Source organism: Castor canadensis, chromosome 1, assembly GCF_047511655.1.
Source record: "Castor canadensis chromosome 1, mCasCan1.hap1v2, whole genome shotgun sequence".
Taxonomy (NCBI): Eukaryota; Metazoa; Chordata; class Mammalia; order Rodentia; family Castoridae; genus Castor; species Castor canadensis.
Window position 1 is genome coordinate 171,376,532 of NC_133386.1, and position 20,411 is coordinate 171,396,942.

Genomic DNA, 20,411 nt, shown 5'->3' on the forward strand with positions numbered 1-20,411 from the left:
AGGGGCTGTTGTCTGATTGTGTACACTTCCCAGTGGAGGAAAAACCATGGTAAAGATCTGGTTGTACTTGAAGGCTCAACCTGGACTGAACTAAGGTTGCTGTCTATGGAGCACCAAGTAAGATGGACTATTTCTGGGAAATTTGCAATCATTATAATTTTCTAGTCTGACTTGTGTGTCAGATTGTACCCCTCATGGGGATAAGAAGGTGAATTTCCCCCTTCAGAAAATGTTTGTTCTCGCCATTGACCGTCCTGGAGTAAAAAGGGAGTGCTGGACCATGGAAGGGACAGATTTCCTCCCCTTCTGAGGGACTAGGGTGTGAAGGGGAAGGAAGAGAGGTACTCCTCTTTCATGAGTTGAGCAGATTCCTCTCCATATGGAGGGTTTTCAGGAGCTATGGCAAGGCCTTAAGTTCTATTTTAGACCTCTGGCCTCAACATCTAGCAGTATTTGAATTACCAGTGCATTCAACCAAAGTATTATGGTAAAGTCAATTCATTTTTTTCTCCACAGGAGTGGCCCTTTCCCTACTCCTGTATGAAAACTTGGGTAGTCAGTGGTTACACATAATAAACATATGGTCACATTAAGTTGTAAGTTCAGTCTTACTGTGGTATTAGTGTTTTTCCCTTCTCCTTGTCTGGGCCTGTGGCAGACAAGAACATGCCTTCTAGGCAGGAGGGACAATTGAATTGTTTCTCTTTCTTGCCTTCTTCTTTCCTTATCCAGCAGTTGTTCTTACTGAACCTTCTGTGTTGAAGCAACAGGAGGGAGGATAGGTTTGAGGATTGGAAAGTCCTTTCTTGACCAGAATTATTATAAGATAAGACAGATGCAAATCTTTCTCTCATGAGTACTTTTACAGTGTCTTAAGGGATGCTCCTATGTGATCCCTTTGATTTTTGCCCCTTTGGCTATTTCAGATTCCTATCAGATCCCCAGGATTCATGTTCTTCTGTTTTGTGGTGGAAGTGTAATGCTGTTCCCTACTCATGACCTCCATTCTCTCCCCCATGCCATGCTAGTTTCCTCACATTTGAGTCAGACCTCCAATGATCTCTATCCCTGAATTGTAGAGGACACATGTCAAGTTGTCTGGATGGTCCTTTTGAAGTCTGTCTCTTAAAACTTCCTTTGTTTTTTGAGTTCCTGTCTATGGGCTACTGTCTTTTGATTGTTGAAGTACATCCTTAAGTTGTTCTTTCATCAAGTGTTCGTGCAATTCTGTAGGTTTCAAATGTCTTTGTTATGCCAGTGTTCTTGGATGGTTTTTAGCTGGGTATAACAATTTACATTACCATTGATTTTCCTTTAGTGCTTTGAAGACCATCCTTCGTTGTCTTTGAGCATGTGTTGCTGCTAAGGACAGTCTGCGCTATTATACTTTTTAATTGTGTAATTACTCTGTCCTTTAATTTGCTTAGATTTTATGGTTTCCTCTTTATTCTTTTGTTCTACAACTGTGCTGTAATGTATAAAGGTTGTTTTTTTTTTTTTTTTTTTTTTTTGGTGGTACTTGGGTTTGAACTCAGGGCCTGTCTTACTACACAGGAGTTCCACCACTGGAGACAACACCCCCAGCCCCTTTGAATTTGGAGAGGAAGTTCTCAATTACAAGCCTGCTTTGTGCTCCATGCATTTACGAAGCTGGATTTCCTAAATGGCTAAGTACACAGGCTCCTCAATTTATGATGGGGTTATGTCCCAGTAAATACACTGCAAATTGAAAATATCCTAAGTCAAAAGTGTGTTTTGCTGGGTGCTAGTGGCTCATGCCTGTAATCCTAGCTATTTAGGAGGCTGAGATCAGGAGGATCAAGGTTTGAGGCCAACAGGGCCAAATAGTTTGCAAGACCCTATTTTGAAAAGGGTTGATGGAGTTTATCAAGTGGTATAGCACCTGCCTAGCAAGCATGAGGCCCAGAATTCAAACCCCAGTACAGACAATAAATAAATATAAATAAAGTGTGTTTCACCCACCTAACTTAGCAAACATCATAGCAACACAGTACAGTGTAGAATATTGGTTGTTTGCCTTGTGACTTCATTGCTGACCGGGAGTCATTGCTTGCTGCTGCCACACGGCATTGTGAGAGAATATCATTAAGTGCATTGCTTACCTAGGAAAAGACCAAAATTCAAAGTGTGGTTTCAACGGAATGTGTACCATGTTTGCATCATCATAGAGTCAAAAAATTATAAGTTGAACCATTATAAGTTAGGGACCATATGTAATCAAGGCTATTTTTCATTTTTATTAGCATATGTTCATTGTAAAGGGATTCACTGTGACAACTATACATTAGTTACATTGTACATTAGTTGATCTCCCCCCTCAACTCCCTCCCTGCCCCACTTAAAACAATTGCAAAAGGTTTCATTGTTCTATTTTGGATATGTATAGGAAACCCATCAACCATATTCCCTCTTTATCTCCTCCATTCACCCTCCCCCCTCTCACATGTACCCCCCAGTACCTATTTTACAGTCCTGTCCTTCTTTTGTAATTCCAAAGTCCATGTTTAAAAGGGTTTCTTAATGTATCTCAACTGTGAATGTACTGTACTTGGGCAGTTCAACATTCTCTATTATTCTCTCTTACTCTCTACCCCCTATTATTCATTCGGTCCTGGCTTTTATTATTTACGAAGCATGGGTTTCTGTGGAAATACATACCCTTAAAAAATGTTTCATTCTTAAATATGGAAACTGTGCACAGGGAAAGGAAATAACATTGCACTTTATAAGCACTAAAAGTGGAAAATACAATGTCTTAAGTTAAAAAAAAATTAAAACTGGAAAAAATGTTTCAACTTATTTCTGCTTAACTCCAAGGTCAAGGAACCAAAGTCCTGGAAGTCATCAACTCTGTCGTCTAGCTTGAGGATTTCTTTCTTAAAAATAGAATGGACTTTGCCCATATCTTAGCCCTTGATTGAACTGGCTTCTGCTTTCATGTTGTGTTACCTGCAGAATGGGGAAAGGGCTTTCCAAGGCAGTGCTGATATCTTCTTCAGTCTCTATTTTCACATGGGTCAATTTCTATGTCTTAGTGAAACTTTACAGAAAGTAAAAATACTACAAATAAATGCAAGAAATAATGTAAAAAAAGATCTGGCCCAGAGATAAAAATACTTTTTTCTCTAGATTTCTTTTTTATCTTAGGAGGAGTTACCTGTAAAAGACTAACTAACCACTTTCCTGGGAAAGTGGTCTAGAGTAAGACTGTGACAAGTTTGATGTCAGGTGATTTAGAATCCTAAGCCTCATTCAATAGTGGAACAAGTTACTTAACCATTGCTGAGCCTCCTTAGATCTTCCGTTCCTTCCCAGGATTATCATGGTGATCAAATGAAATTCCGCATGAAAAAGAACCTGTCAACATGCATGATGAGTAGTTGGTACCAGTTTACCTGTCTCTTCTGATAAAGGTGCCTGACACAAGTTGCCTAATGAAGAATCTACCAGTGAGAAAAGACAATTTACCAAGATATCTGGAGTCCAACTTCTTTTCAGCACTGAGCATCTGAAGCAATGACTCTTAAGAAACCATTTAGACTACTTTATGATCTGAAATTACCCTTTTAGTTATCCATGATTTCACTGTGCCTCCTTCAGTCCATCATTTTGAAAGCTCATTTTATATGGCACTAATTCTTGTTTCTTTTTGCTCAACCACATTCCCTGAACATAAAACCAGTGGTCTGTGAAACAAGTTGCCTCAAAGGATAGCAGTTAGTGATAGCATGTGGTTGAAAGTGGGAGGTGAAGGGAGACTGGGTATTGGGTTTGATTGAGGGTTACCCAAAGGCCCATGTGTTAATGGCTTGGTCCCCAGGGTAGCACTATTGGGAAGTGGTGGAACTTGTGAAAGGAGGGGTCTACTGGGACATCTTTAGGTCATAGGGTTTGTGCCCTTGAAGGGGATTCTGAGACCCTGTTCTCATCCCCTCTCTACTTCCTGGCTCATGAGGTGAATGGTTTGCTCTGCTACACTCCTGCCATGATTGTGTCATACTTACCAGAGGCCCAAAGTGATGGGGTGGCCTGATCTTGGACTAGAACCTTAAGAATTGTAAGCTAAATAACTTTTTCTCTTCATAAAGTTAATCAGCTCAGGCATCTCACTGAGATAATAAAATGATGTCTCCTACAGTGGGGGAAAGAAATAGTGGATGTCCACCTTTAAGACTGGTATGATGGGTATTTGGCCAGTGTGGGATCCTTTGGATAAATAAGAGTAGAGTGTTGTTCATAAAACAGGAGAATTTTCCAGTTCAATTTCTGGGAATCTGTCCTGTTCAAGACTTATAAAAGCACACGTGATATTCATGGCAACATAGTTTGCATTAGTGAAAATTGGAGTCAACCTAAATGTCTGTTAATATGGGAATGGTTAAATAAATTAAGGCCTGCTTATAGCATGGAATATTTTATGTGACCACTAAAAAGAACAAGGTGGCGTTATACAGCAGTCCTCTCTTTTCCACAGTTTTGCTTTTCATGATTTCAGTTGCCTACAGTCAACCATGGCTTGAAATATTAAGTAGAAAATTACAGAAATAACTAATTCATAAGTTTTAAATTGAATTCTGTTCTGAGTTGCATGATGAAATCTTGTGCTGTCCTGCTCTGGCATGCCCAGGCCACAGGTCGTTCCTTTATCTAGTATATCCACACTGTATATGTTACCCCTAATGTGTTTAGTTCTCTTGGTTATCAGGTCAACTGTTGGGGTATCATAGTACTTATGTTCAAGTTACCCTTATATGGTAGCCTGGCACTATGTCACACTGCCTATGTCATTCTCTTCACCTCATCACATACGCATTGATAATTGCACATCATCAGAAGAAAGTTAAGAACAATAAGATATTTTGAGAGTGATCACATTCACATAATTTTTATGATAGTATAGTGTTTTAATTGTTCTGTTGTATTATTAGTAATCATTGATAGTCTCTTACTGTACCTAATTTATAAATTAATCATCAATATGGGGATTTCATTGGCCTTTAAGACACAGGAAGTCCAAACCTCTACCAAATCTCCTCCTAAATAATTCTGAGAATTCCAGCAGTGTTCTCAAGTGTTGAATGGTATCTGAACTGGCCAGGCATGCTGCTATGATAGTTCTCTCTCATCCCTGGGGGCTGTGTTCTGAGATCTGGTAGATTACTGTGCTTTGCCTGCCTGTGTGCCAGGAAGACTCTCATTGTTTCTGGTTGGTAACGTTAGACTTTGCTATATCCTCCTAATATGTGCCCTAAGCCCTCAGAGTGAGGAAGAACCTTTAGTTCTCTTTTATGTCACAGCAGTGTTGCCTAGACTCCAATGTGTTTCAGGATATACAGGAAGAAGTTCCTGACTTTTATTTTATAGCACTATCTCTCCCTTGGTACTAAATTTATACCCAAAGTGCTATGTTTAGAATTGCCACTTCTTTTTCCTACCTCAAATATTGTTTCTGGGTCCAAAAATTCAAGCTTGGGTTCTTTTTCTTTAAAGATATGAGGTTCCTTAGGGCCTCTGCAAAGAAATTGTGGTGTCCTTCCTACCAGTTACCAGATACATCTAACTTCCAACAGGGCACTCAGCATACATTCTTAAATAGAAATATCTTAGCATTCAAACAAAGAAAGCTGTCCCACCATGTCATCAGACATACTGTACTAGCTGTCTGTCACTATAATGAAATAGCTGAGACAAAGGGAACTTACAAAGGGAGAAGGTTTATTTTGGCCCATGGTTTTGGAGGTTTCAGTCTGTGATCTATAGGCCTGTGATGAGGAGTGCATCATAGGAGAGGTGGGTAGTGGAGCACACTGCTCACCTAATGGCTAGGAAGCAAAAGAGGAAGAAGGAGAAGACAGAGTCCTGTAATTCCCTTGGGGGCACTCCTCCAATGACATAAGGACCTCCACAAGGTCCCTCCTCCTAAAATTCCACCACCCCACCAGAGTGCCACCTGGGCAGCAAGCCTTGAAAACATGGACCATTGAAGGCCACTTATTCATATCATAGCAGATATCCAGACACCCTATATCCTAAAAGTGGACTCTTTAGAGAAGCAAGTGTTCTGTTTGCAAAATAACACATACAGTATGAAAGCATTTATATAAGGTTCAAAATCATGTAGACTGGAGTGTGACTGTATATAGATCAGTGGTAGAGCACTTGCCTAGCATGTGCGAGGCCCTGGAAAACAACCTCCCTCCAAATATATTATCTATATATATTGTGCGGCTAAGCTATAAAGTAAAGCAAGGGAAAAGAAAGGAATGCCAGGGAGGGAAATACAAAAGGCCTTACCCGTATTGACCATGTTGTTTTTTTAGGTTGAGTGATGGTTCCAGATGTTTGATTTTATTATTCTTTATCATACACACATACATTGCATATATATGAATTCATCACATTCAAACATTTAAATATGAAATATTTCACAATTAAATTTGTTCTGACTTAAAACATGAAGTACTAATTTACACTCCTGCATTTTGTCTCTCCTTTTCCTTTTTTTGCTATCTACTACAATCCCCAAGTTCTGAAGAGCCATTACTGTTTTCTCTATGATTTCACTTACTCTCTGCTTCCCGATTGCTCTTGTCATGCTCTAGTCCCTGTGATTTTTTTTTTTTCACTGATTTGTTCTTGCTTTCTGGAATGATTCCTACCTACAGCATGTGGAATCACTGGGGTGCTTTGGGTTTTCTAGTTCCTCCTTTCAGTGATATTAAATCAAGATATATTTCTAGATATTTTATTTTATGGATTTATTCAGTAAACTATTGTGGAAAATTAGAGTTATGGCAGGTTTTTAAAGGGTGGCATACTACCAGGAAATGGAGGTAGCTTCTAAGGAAAATGCTTTCTAAATGGCTTCTTTTTGGGGAATTTTTTTCTGTTAACTACTCATGCTAAAAGTCTGGAGGAAATATCCATGAGCTGCCATGGAACACATGGAATATCATGTTGCCATTACACGTGATCTTATAGATTATTACTTATCAACATGAGACTATGTTCATGATATATTAAAAAGTGAATAAAGAAGTTATTATTAGAACATGTATATATACATAATATTTATATATATGTTCTCATTTTTATTTGAGACCTTCTATATCAAAATACAAATATAGTTATACATAACAATAGAAGGATATTAACAATGATTATCTTAGAATGATGTAATTTGGAACAATTTGGGAATGTTTTTCTCTATTTTCTAAAGCAGTTGAAGTAAGGACATATGAGTTTTTAAAGACCAGCAAATTAATCTCTATCTTGTTTTTTTAAAAATTTATTCATATGTGAATACATTGGTACGTTGGGGATTCCTCCTGCCTGCCCACCCCCCCGCTCCCATCCTCTCCCCCCAACCCCTCTTGCTTCCAGGCAGAACCTGATCTCTGCCCTCTTCTTCAATTTTGTTGAAGAGAAGACATAAGCAATAATAAGAAAGACATAGTGTTTTTGCTAGTTTGACATAAGGATAGCTATACAGAGAGATTCCTAGCATTGTTTTTTTTTTTTTTTTTAAAGAAAGCTTTTTGGTGAGATTAAGAAATTTCTTCTTGAAGATTTCATTTCTTTTTCAAAAATTATCTGAAAAATGTTCTTTTCCTACCTACCCTTTAGCATTAAACACAGCACACAAGCGATTTTAAGGGGGAAAACATGAGCATTGTGCTGGGCTGAGGTGCACACACTAGACAATTGCAGGAAGATTTACACATCTCCCAGGATGTACAATGAGGGCCCTCCCCAAAGATAAGGGCGACATGGGCAGACTTAGTCTGGAGGAAGCATAGCTGGCATAGCTGTGGGGAGGTGGGATGGGTAGAGAGGGGGTGGAGAAGGCAGTGGGCAGTCTCATCGGGTTACACAGTTCCACACAGGGATGTGAAGGTGTTTCCCAGGGAGCGTGGCAAGATAGTAAAGACAAAGTGAAAAGCTGCAGCACTTTTTCTTGGGATAGAGCACTATTTCCATCTTGAATTTTTTTTTTTTTTGTAGTACTGGGGTTTGAACTCAGGGCCTACACCTTGAGTCACTCCATCAACTCTTTTTTAGTGAAAGGTATTTTCAAGATAGAGTCTCGTGAATTATTTGCCTCGGCTGCTTCAAACTGCAATCTTCCTGATCTCTGCCTCCTAAGTGGCTAGGATTACTGGCACCAGCCACAGGCCCTGGGCACATCTTGAATTTTAAGACACAAGCCAGAGGTGGTCACAGTTGTGGCAGCTGTGGTGGTAGCATGACCAACTATCTAGTTTCCTCAAAACCTACCCCATTTTAGTTCTGAAAGCCCCACATCCCAAGAACCACTGTGCCCCAGACAAATTGGTTGCTTGGTTTTCCTAAATGGTGGACATCCGTAGTGACCAGGAGAGGAAACTGGATGAGGCAGCAAAATATTGCGGAGGAAATAGTAACTAAATGAGAGGCGTGGTGGCAGGTGCCATGGTGACAGTGGTGCGGTCTACTGGAAGAGTACAGTGATGCCACTGGCAGCGGGGACCTGGTCTCCAAGTGAAGAGCTACACTGACAGCTCTAGCAAGGATGCTTTTCTGTTTTCCCACTGCTGATGTAACCAGGAACTCCAAGATGCTGGATGGAGATGGGACCCTGCAGTGATGTCTGGAATTCCAGGAAAGACGTTCTGATTCCTGGAGATCAAATATCCCTTCCCATGGCTGTATATCTACATCCCTTCTCCCACAGTTGGCACTGGGGAGCATTAGTCAACCCTTTTCTGGCTCTCCCTGATTTCATAGGGCTTTTCTGGGGCTGAAGTCACCTTTAGTTCCTAAACCCATGGTCCCTTACCTTTGACTGCTTAAGAAAGATCCTTAGCACTTCAAAACAAATTAAAGTTTCTTTTTTAACTTTCCAGCACACATCTTATAGAAGAAACTGACTGAGTAGTTTTGATAAGGGGAAAAAAATCACACATTAAGGATTAAAAACTAACACTGTGAGGGCTGGGGTCATAGCTCAGTGGCATGGCACTTCCCTAGTGTGGTCACGGCCCTAGCTCCTTCCTCAGCAGAATGGAAGAGTCCACACAGCTGTACGTTGGTTAAAACAGGTCCCGTGGCTCATTGGCCAAGAAACAGTTAGATTTGAGGGTTTGGCCTACTGGGCTCACTCCAAGTATATGGTCCGAATTGTGGCCACTGCTTACAAACGGTTATGGTGAAACTCAAAGGTCAGTTTAGCTACTTCCTAGGCAACCGTTGCTCTAAGTGGGTTTATTTCCTCTTACACTTCTTTGGAGTCAATGCTCACTTTGCTAACCAAGCAGAAAGGTCTCTTGTAGCCAGGCCTTCCTTCCTCCACCCTTTGAGAATTGTGCTCCTAACTGAAGCCGTTTCTCTGCCTGCCTCCCCCATGGTTCCCTGGACTTTGTCCCTATACATTCCCTCCTTTCATTCTGGACATAGTGCTTTCTCCAGCATTTCAGAGTTCAGATCTAGTCAGAAAGCTTTTCTCTAATGTTCTTTCTTCCTCCTCCTTCCCCTCCTCCCCCCTCTTCTTCCTGCTCCTCTTTCTTCTTTTTCTCTCTCAGTTGGTGAGGGCAGATTCTCTGCTGCCCATTAACTCACTCTTATCTGTTCAGTTTCCTTCTAAGGCTTCCTTTCTAACCAGATCCTCACAGCTCAATCTATCCTCGGATTTGGCTCTGTCAGGGAGACACTTTCTTCTGGACCAGGTTTTCCTTTAATTTCTTTTAGATCCGCAATTGTGTAAAATAATTGCACATCTGCATTTAATTATGAGACTGTTTTTCTGGTTCCACATTGACACATTTCTAGTGCTTTGGAGGGAAAGGACATTTGCAACAGATGTTGACTACGGTGACTGTGTTGCCAACTGCTTTTAATTTCCTAGGCTCTGCCAGACCCAGATGCAAAGGGTGGCTGATAGAGTGGCTGGGAGTGGAATGTTCTAACTACCTGGCACAGTGTAGATAGGACTCTACACATTTTTCCCCATCTTTTTAGTTTCTATCTCCAAAAAACATGCCTCTTTAAAAAAACAAAGCAAAATAAAAAACGCTGGCACAGAACAGATAGAACTTTGCCTTTGGTTTCACAACTTATGGGTTAATGTTTTGACTATTATTTTTCAAGTTATATAATTCTTCTGATGGTTACAAATATACATGTTTAAATATATATGAAATATGTGGAAGAATATGTACATATATATGTATTTTTTTTTTCATCCTTAGGTCATAGGGGTTTTGTGTCAGAATGTTTGAGGGGCAATGACATGGGGCCTGTGCCTTTCCGGGTACAACCACACACCACCCCCGCCCCCACCCAGTGCAGGCTTTTGACCATGTGCCCAAGTTGAAGTCCAGGTTCCTTAGGCCTGCGGTCAGCACTGCTGAGTCACGCTGCAGACTGTGAGGCTCCCCGTGGGGTTCATTGTGCTACATGGGGAGTCTTGGCGACTGGTGTTTTTGGCGCCTTCTGTTTGTTGTGGACTTTGGTGGCCACAGTCCCTTTCCAACATCCTGATACTTTCCTTTGCTTTGATTGGTTATAACTATAGACACTCAGATAACGGAGCTCAGAATGTTTGAGAAACGCATGTTGTTATAAGGCAGGGTGCTTTCTTGGGGTGTCAAGAGTTGTGTTCTCAGGGTTTCTGCCAATAGAACAGTATACAGAATAATCTTTAAACCTAACAGTGTGAACCTACAGCAAGACAGGTTGTGTTCTTAACACCACTGAAGGTGGCCATAAAATTAGGACCTAATTGGAAGATAATAGCTGATCTTTGTTAAACAAATAACTCATACAGTCAGAAACATATGTTCTTCTCAAGCAGTTCCTTAAGTTAGGGTAATAATATAATATAGGCTTAGAGTGGTTTTTGTCAGATGACCTCAGAGTTTTATAAGTATCAACACATTAAACCTCATAATACATATATAAGAATTAAATCATAAGGCCATTTCTCTGTATTGCCTGTCAGTAATTGTGTTTATATCTTCCTACTTTTTAAGTTCTATCTTTGTGTCTTAAGTTATTCCTACCAAAAAAAATCACTGCATCCAAGGCAAAATTGATGCAGATGAAGTTTAAATTCAATTTCCTCCTTTCTTACCTTCTTCTTGACACTTGCTCCCCATGACAGATCTAACCTGGGTCCCATTCTGCTTCTCAGCCACTGTCAAATAATTATAATTAAGGCACTGAATGAGAAAATGTTTGCATATGGCCTCTTCTAGGAATATATTTACATTTTGGGTAAATTTTTATTTTGATATTGTTGGCAATAATGGCGCCAATAGGTTTCAGTTCTTACTGCACCCTTAAGCTTCTGTTTTCCTGGGTCACAGTCCTGCCTCAAGTCTAGCTTGAATCCTCCTTCTGCCCCAACCTCCAATCAGCATGAACCATAAGATCCTAACCAATCAGATCATGCTGAGTCCCACTGAGGGGTATTTAAGCCCCTGCCCCTCTCTCCCTCTTTCTCTTGGCTCTCTCTGCTCTCTCCCTCTCCCACATGGCAATAAAGAATCTCTTGGCCAGATCACTCCTCTCCACGTGGTCATTTTGGGGCCCACATTTCCTTCCAGATATAATACTACAATTGCAAAAAGTTACAAAAATAGTACAAATAACTTCAGTTTACCTTCTACCCAGATTTTGCCCTGTTTATTATTTGCTTGTTATCTTTATATCACTACAGGCATATGTGCTATTTTCTCCGACCCATTTAAGTATAAAGTGCAGACACTGAGCCTTTTAAAACCCCAACTATTTGACCTTGTGTTTTCATGAGGCAATTGTTTTTGACACGTGGCAGGGTTAGAATATTGCTTCATGTCACAAAGTCTCAGAATTGAATTTGTTTATGTCCACATGTCCTGGAGCAAGAGCTGCCTACAAGTGGCAATGTCACTAGAGGGTGGGTGAGGGGACTCCCACAGCTTCCCAGTTTCCATGCAAAACCACAGGTCCTTGAGATCCACAAACATGAAAAGCATTTCTAGGTGTCTCACAACAAGGAGTCTTTGTGGTGAAAGTTTTAGCAAAGATTTATTTTAGTATAACAGGATAAGATATAGACACAGGAAATGGGAGCAAAGACTCAAAATGGTGGCCCACATCTGTTAGTCTTATACCTAAGAGCTGGGAGAATATACATGGTCAAAGATAATGGATCTGGGTGGCTGAGCTGGCTGTCAGAAAAAAGGAGGGGTCATCCTGGACAACCCAGAACACAGACACATGAACTTTAGCACTTCCCTTTGCTAGACATGATTATTCTCTACCCATCCAAGGATTCTTGCAGCTTGTTAACATCTGAAGGAGGAAAGCAAAAGCAGGAAACTCCTTTATGCTTCCTTGTTCCTGTGACTTAGCATCTAAAAGGAGATAGGAAGGGGTTAGCTGCTCTGGCTCTTCAGCCTTTACTTCCTTATTCCAGTGTCTGGCCCTTTAAATATTTATTAAAATAATTTCCCTGTCTCCTCATCTATCTATCTTGCCTCATTTTCCCCCTAAACGACTTTTGTCCCTTTTAATCTTAAAAGGGGGCAGAGGAGCAACAGTTCAATCTTCTATAGCTGCTTCCTGTTGAGTTTGGGTGCTGGTCCTACCTAAAAATGGAACCAAAAAGTCATTTCCATATCTTAAATTTAGGAGGTGGCAAGGGAAATTTACTTGGCTGAAAATTTAGTCAACTGGTTGCCAGAATCAGGATAAGGAGACATCAAATTATTCTTTTACTAAAAGAGAAATCAAAACGAAATTAGTGAAGTTCATCCTTTAAAGTAAAAAATGTTTTTACATGGATAAAGTTAATAGAATTTGTTGGAAATGTAGGCCCCAAAAATGACCACGTGGAGAGGAGTGATCTGGCCAAGAGATTCTTTATTGCCAGGTGGGAGAGGGACAGAGCTAAGAGAGCCAAGAGAGAGAAGCAAGAAGGGCAGGGGCTTAAATGCCCCTCAGTGAGACTCAGTATGATCTGAATGGTTAGGATCTTATGGTTCATGCTGATTGGAGGTTGGGGCAGAAGGAGGATTCAAGCTAGATTTGAGGCAGGACCTTGACCCTGGAAAGCGGAGGCTTAAGGGTGCGGTAAGAACTGAAACCTATTGGCGCCATTATTGCCAACAGAATTTTTCAGAAGAATCATGAAAATATTAAGCACATGTATAAAGTCTATAGATTAAACATACTGAAAACACCTGCCATCCATAGAGACAGTGTAGTAGATAAACAGCCTCTATGAAGATGGCAACTGGATCCATCCATTGTCTGTTTTTACATTGTAATGGTCAAGTCATCATCCTCTGAAGATAATGGGTTTTTTTTTTTCTTTCAAGTGGGTGCTATTAGGAGATAGATTTCTATGAAAAAACTAACTATAATTGTTTAATTGCTAAGAATAAAACCTCTAGTTAAGTTGCCTGTCCAAAATACCCACATTTAAGAGCCCATTCTTTTTAACTTCTTGGCTTTACTTTGGAAGGGCTGGCAGGAGTAATTTCATTTGTTGTTGGGTTAGATACAGGGTCTCATATAGTTTAGGCCTGAAACTCACTATGTAGTCCAGGCAGGACTTAACTCATGATCCTTGTTTTAGCCTCCCGATCACTGGGATTGCAGCCATGTACCACCGTGCTCAGCATGACTTTATCTTTATTCTGACAACTTTTCACTTGTTTCTGAACCATTTCCTTTTGAAGGTATCCACTGATCAGTCACTCTAGTCTGGTTGTAATTGTTGTTGCCAGGATGAGATGCCCTAGATGGTCTGATGTGATCCATGATCCCAAGTTGGGGGACAAGCGCCAGATAGGTTGAGAGTCAGTGCCAATAAAAACCCTTTTGCTGGCCAATTTAAGCAACCTGAGAAGTTTAGAAGTGGCCCCTAGGCTGGGCTTATAGTGTACCCACTTTTAAGTTTAATTTTTTTGTTCTGTAGATATTGTGGTGGCATTTAAAAAAAATGCTATTTGTGTCATATTTCTGCAAAATGTCAACAGAGAACAGTTAAAGTTTTATAAGGAAAATACAAAATAAATGAGAGCAAATATTTAAATAGACAAATGTTTGAGAAGTAAATACTTGCTAGAGATGTTTTCTGGGAGTTTGATTATAAATGCTTTAGAGAAGGATCCAAACTATAGATGACAAAAACTTAGAACAATTACTATAGAATGTTTTTAAATGTTTAGCAACTGACAAAAGAATTTTGATTGCATATACCATTTTAGGGTAATAATGATGGACAGCATTAATTAGTACCATTAAGCTCTCCTTCTCAAGTATATATTTGAGACTCTTATTTCAGTATAAAAAATGACATAATATACATCTTATTAATAGAATAAGTCCCCCTTTTAATTTTGCTTTTAAGGTAAATGAATTTTAAAGAAGTTACAATATGCTTTTTTTTAATATTACAGATGTACTTTATGGGTGACCAATGTCCAATCCTTAATCAAATGACACTGCTTTTAATTTTAGAAAATGTATACTTAGGGAATGTTAAGTACACTGAACATTTAAAGACAGCAACAGTTAGCATTACAGCTACACAGATGTCTTACATGTATTAACTCAGATTTTACCTTTTGAGTAGAATCTAGAATCTTTGGCTAAGTAAGATAAGAAGTGCATAGCACTAAGAAAATCAATATTTTAGACCTCTTATAAGCTTAAGGAGACAGTGCCAGTGTCACAAAATAGACTTGCTGTCTATTGAAAAATTGCTGGTCACTTTGTATTAAACTTATATAACTTTAACCCTTAGACTTTTGTATAGCATTTAAATGAAGTTTCGACATAAGCCTACACATTTTTAGGGTGTTAAATACATTAAAATCACTGAAAAGACAGATACTTAAATAAACTGATTTAGTTAAGACTCAGTTTCCTACAGAGTCAAAATTCAATGAATTCCATAAGCAATTATCTTGATAAAAACATAAAATCTCTCCTTTAAACCAGTTTTTAGCAAATATTACTAAGAGCAGAATATTTTAAGATAAAATTATATGCTAGCTTTTCATTAGTTTACTAAATTTTGACTTTAGAAAATCATTTATACAACCTTTTAAATTACAGTCACATTAATTATACAAACTTTATGAGTTTTAGCTTTTATATTCTTAAGACTACTCATATTTTGCTACCTTTTGAACAATGGATTTTGTCCTTTTTTATTTTGGAACAAGCCTTTAGGACAAACTTAACCTATAAAATCCTTTATTTAAAAGTCATTTCCTTGTACTTTTAACCTTTTTTTTAAAATATCTAACACCTTTTTATATTTTTCTTATTTCCTGAAATCTTTTAATTTCTATTAAATGTTTAAGAATTTAAACAAAATTGCTTCTTTTCCAATAAAATAGTTTTAATCTTATAACTTAATGAAGATTTGTTAAAAAATCAATCTTATTTCTTTAAATGAAAACTTATAAAAAATACATTTGCTAGTTGACTCAAATATTTTGAATAGGATCTAAATTATAATTTCAATAGAATGAAACACATTAAAAGATCACTAGTCCACATACATTTAAGCAGTTTTATGTAGCTTCATTTAAAAATAATTTTTATTTTTGGTGGGACTGGAGTTTGAGCTCAGGGCCTTCATACTTGCTAGGCACGCACTCTACCACTTGAGCCACTCCACCAGCCCTAAAAATAATTTTTATTTTAATTCTAAATACTTAAAAGTTACCTCCTTTTTGTTAGCTTTGAATATCACATTAACCTTATAACAGCAGTTTAAGAACCATTTTGAAGATATTTACACACACACATGAAAAGTTTTATAAGTTAGGCATGCTGAAAAAAATGTCAATTTAATTGTGCCTAAGATGAGCTGGAATTTCAGGAACAAATTAAATTTTGCCCAGTGCTGTTCTAGCACTCATGTTGTTGGAGGCTTATCTTAGTGGCTGAAGCAAAAGTAAATCTCTAGCAAGACTGTTATTGCAACCTTTAGAATCTTAGCCTCCATTAAGTCGATCATAAACACAAGACCAAAACATACTTAAAACGACACATAAAAACAATTAAAGTGTACTCTCAGAAAAACCTTTTAAACCATATGTATTTTAAGTTAGAATTTTCCTTAGTGTGTCAACAAGATAGGCTCAGGGGTTTTAATTTTTATGCAAATCACAACAGCTCTTCTCAAATCTCCTGTTTTAGTATGTAACATACCTTCTTGCTAAAGACTGACACAGAATCCAGATTTCCAGGTTAATCAAACTGGAGACAATTAAAATCAGCTTAAAAGTACACAAAATTGCAATTGGAGTATTTTAAGGTCCAATTTTGAGGTGTTTTAATGTTAGGTTTGGTCATATATTATTTTTCTTAATTTCTTCCTTTTTAAAAATTTTACACATTTAGTAGTACCCTTAGCACAGTAGGCAGTGCTCATAAAATCCTAAGGGAGCATTGCCAGTACTGACATGCTCTCCTATGCTGTCTCCTATTTGTGCCTGGAAAAGAAAGATAGAAGGAAGAAAAGAAAGAAGTGGAAGCATGCATAGCTGCATCATTCACTGTGGGGTTAGGAAAATTTCCTCCCCACCCCTTATGTACCCTGTGCCCACATTGGGAACAATTCGCTGGGAGATTGGGGAAGTTATTTTACCCCCATTCCCATGTTCCCTTGTTCAGAACAATCAATCTATACCCTTAAGGACGGATGTCTCCTTACACCTTAATGAGTGTGATTACTAAACCTGCAGTGATTTTTATGGAAGTATCCCATCCTAATCATTGCACTCTGCAGTTCTTATTGCTGGGTTCTGAGGTTCCCTGTCATCTATGGAGTCTACTTAATAGGCACATTGAGACATACAACTAGGATCAAGGAGTGGAATGTTAGCTTATAATGACCCCTTTTAATATTAAAAGCCTTCAGATTTACTCCTAGAGGGTGCTTCATAAATAATCTCCAATAATAGTTGACCTTGGGCTATAGCAACCTTGTTATTAGGCAAACCTTTTAAAGTCAATTTAGGGAGCCTAGTTTTGGATGCAGAGGTGGCATCCTATATCCTCCTCCTGAAAGAGGATACAGATTGTAGCAATCCACCCTCTTAATTTACATCAAAATTTGTTTTCTTTTCAAATCAGACATGCAAACATGTCAGACAGGGAAAGAGGCAAACTGTTGACAGTGAAAAAGAATTACATCCCCATTGAAACTGGTGGTATCTGGCTATCTCAGTAAGCATGGAAAAGGTGGGATGAATTAGCCCCTCAAGAGTTAATTTCAGGGAAGAGGCCCCTCATAATCATAAACTCAAATGCCTTATTAGATCCATAGCAGAAATTTCTTGTCTTTTAGCTAATATTATAACCTGAAATGTTAAGATTCCAATTTTAAATACATGGGGATTAGACAGAAAATTAAAATTTCCTCTTTGGTCTCTCTAGCCTGTGTGCACATCAGACTGAGGGCACGGGTCTGTAACCCCAACCGCATGGTGACTTAGCCAGGAAAGAGGATGGGCCAGCCCAGGGTCACTGTCTGCAGTGACCTGGACATGACCTGTTCCTTCTCTTGTTCTTGACATGTCTGGAATGGGGAAGCCAGTCCATTTTGAAACCAAGTCTTAAAGGAGAAAATTGTTAGTATAGTTTAGGCAGATTTAGAGGTTTAGCATCAGGTGGAAAAAAAATCCAGGTCAATCTGTCCCGAGAAGCAGCTCCAATCCTCAGCCATAAGCCATTTAGATTTCCCTTTAATTTTGTTTTTGAACCCTGGGACCATGTGAGTCACTCAGGAGGCTGAGAAAACTGACAATGCAACTTGATCAGGACTTTTCTCCCTTCCCCCTTCTCCTTGTCCATCTTTGCTTCTGTTGTCCTCACTTGGGTGGCCAGTCCAGGAGAGAAGACAGGAGCAGGCTATGGAGTAGAAAACATGAAAGAAACCTCCACCATGGCTGAGACAGATTTAAACTGAGATGTTCCAAAGCCAAATGCCTTCTATACCTTGTGAGATTCAACTCCAACCTCAGGCTCACCAATTTATGTCAATAGAGGGGACTCCCACTGCTTCCAATTTCCATGCAAAAATCACAGGTCCTTGAGATCCTCAAACTTGAAAAGCATTTTCAAGTTGTCTCACAGCAAGATGTCTCACAAGGTGGACGTTTTAGCAAGGATTTATTTTAGCGAAACAGGATAAGGTATAGACAAAGTGGGGGAGGGAGGAGAAAGAATTGCTTCCTATTCCCCAGGAAGGAAATAGGAGCAAAGACTCAAAATGGTATCTGTAGTCTTATACTCTGCTGGAATGGGAGAATCCATGTCACCAGAAGTCTAGCAGTCCTAACCATTAGATAATGGTTCTGAGCACCCAAGAAGGGTGCTGTTTATTATTGTACAATATAGAGATGTTACCTAGACTCACCCAAAACACAGAGACAATTGGTAAGCTTTAGGATTTTCATTGCCAGACAAGCCTTTTCCTTTACCCATTCAAGGATCCTAAAACAATATAATTTCCCTGTCTCCTCATCTATTTTTCCTGCTTCAATAAAGCACAATAATGGTTCTTCTTGCGTGGTGGAAACTGAGTCTTAGAATGGACATGGTTTCCCAGGGACTATTCATTCTGCCTGCCCTTTGTGGTAAGGAAGGAGGGTGGCTGAGGATCTTTTTTCCTTCCCCTTCATCTCTTCTGCTCAGTAGGGGGGCTTCTTCTCTGGCACTCTTACCATTCCCTTGGGCTGATCCTCAATCCTATGTGGGTCTCTAAGCCTGTCGTGCTCTGGTGTCATAATTCCAAAACCACTTCCCAATCTTTCTTTCAAAGTCTGGAATGTCTTTTTTTTGTGATCTTTCTTAATTATGGGGTATGCAAACTATGGATTTCACAATTGCTTTACATTAGTGTGCTTCCCACAAAGTGGGGTTCTAGGTGGGTAGGAGATGGTACAATGCTTTAGGTGGATTCTAAGAATGTACAACACTCACCCCAGGCTCCCTGTCTTCCTGTCCACTTTATTGCAGGAAGAACAATGCAGGAGTTGAGATGTGATATCCAGAGACACTTCATAGTCTGAAGCCTCATCACTAACTAGTGATATAACTTTGGGAGATTACTTCACTTTTCTGTACCCCAGTGTCTGCCTATGTGGAGCAAAAAGAATTAGGGTTTATTCCTTATTGGATTGTTAGAGGGATTAGATAGGTTAATATAGGTAAATCTCTCAATGCAGAGCCTGGACATGGTAGGAACCATGTAAGTTTTTGTTAAAATATGTTTTGAAGTGGGGGGTGGTGTGGGATGGGAAGGTTTGGTGTAGGACACTGCCTGTTCATCACAGTGATTTCAGAGTCACACTTTCAGTAGCTACATCCCATAAGGATGAATGTAATGTAACTCAACATAAAGTTTGTTATATTTTCTGAACAGTTGAGGCAGCACATAACAATATGTGGTTTAAGAGCAATGGAAATTCTGGAAACTAGAATACTGATTATTAACTCTGCATGTCATCTCTCAGCAGTCCCAGGAGGTTGAAGTAGCAGATGCTGCTCACTGACCATTAACATCCATTCGCCCTTCTTTTAATACAGAATGCCAGCCAGAGACTACATTTCCCAGTGTCCTGTGTAGGTAGGCCTGGTCATGTGACTAAATGTTAGCCAATGGAATGTGATAGGAGCAGAAAGGAAAATGCTATTTCCAGGTTATGCTCTACAAAGAAATGGGCATGTGCTCCATATGCTCCTGTGTCCCCCTTCCTCCCAGTTGGCATTCGCAGGTATTATCATGTGATTGGAGGGCTACCTTGGCCCCAGAGAGGGAGACCACTTTTTGAGGATGGCAGAATTGCCTAAGCCAGTCCTGCACCATTTAGGTCTGAGAAGTTTTGTGTGGAGAAATAAACTTTCATTGTGTTTAAGCTCTGCTATTTTTTTGGTGTTGTTATTTTTGTTATAGCAGCTTAGATTATAACTAAAATAGAAGGAGTTACCATCTCCATTTTACAAAGGAGAAATGGAAGTTTAGAAGATTAAGTGACTTGCCTGAGGTCACACAGTTCATGAGTGGCTATGGTAAGACCTAATACCCAGTGCTCCAATGCTAGTGCTGGGACTTTTAACTACGAACCACCTTATTTTGCCTTTTGAAGTCCTGCTGGTCTATGATCTGGGTTTATGGGGGAAAAGAGATGTAAGAGACATTTGTTCCATTCCTCCTTAGATGACCATGTTAGTTACAACAGGTGGCTTCCCCAAAACATACTTCTTCTATTATTCACATCTTCATGGATAACTGAGTTTCAGTGCATAGTGAATGTGTTGACTTGCTATTGAAACTAGTGTTGTTGGAGTGTAAGAACCCACATGTAGTTTTGACATACAGAATTCAGCTCAGAGTC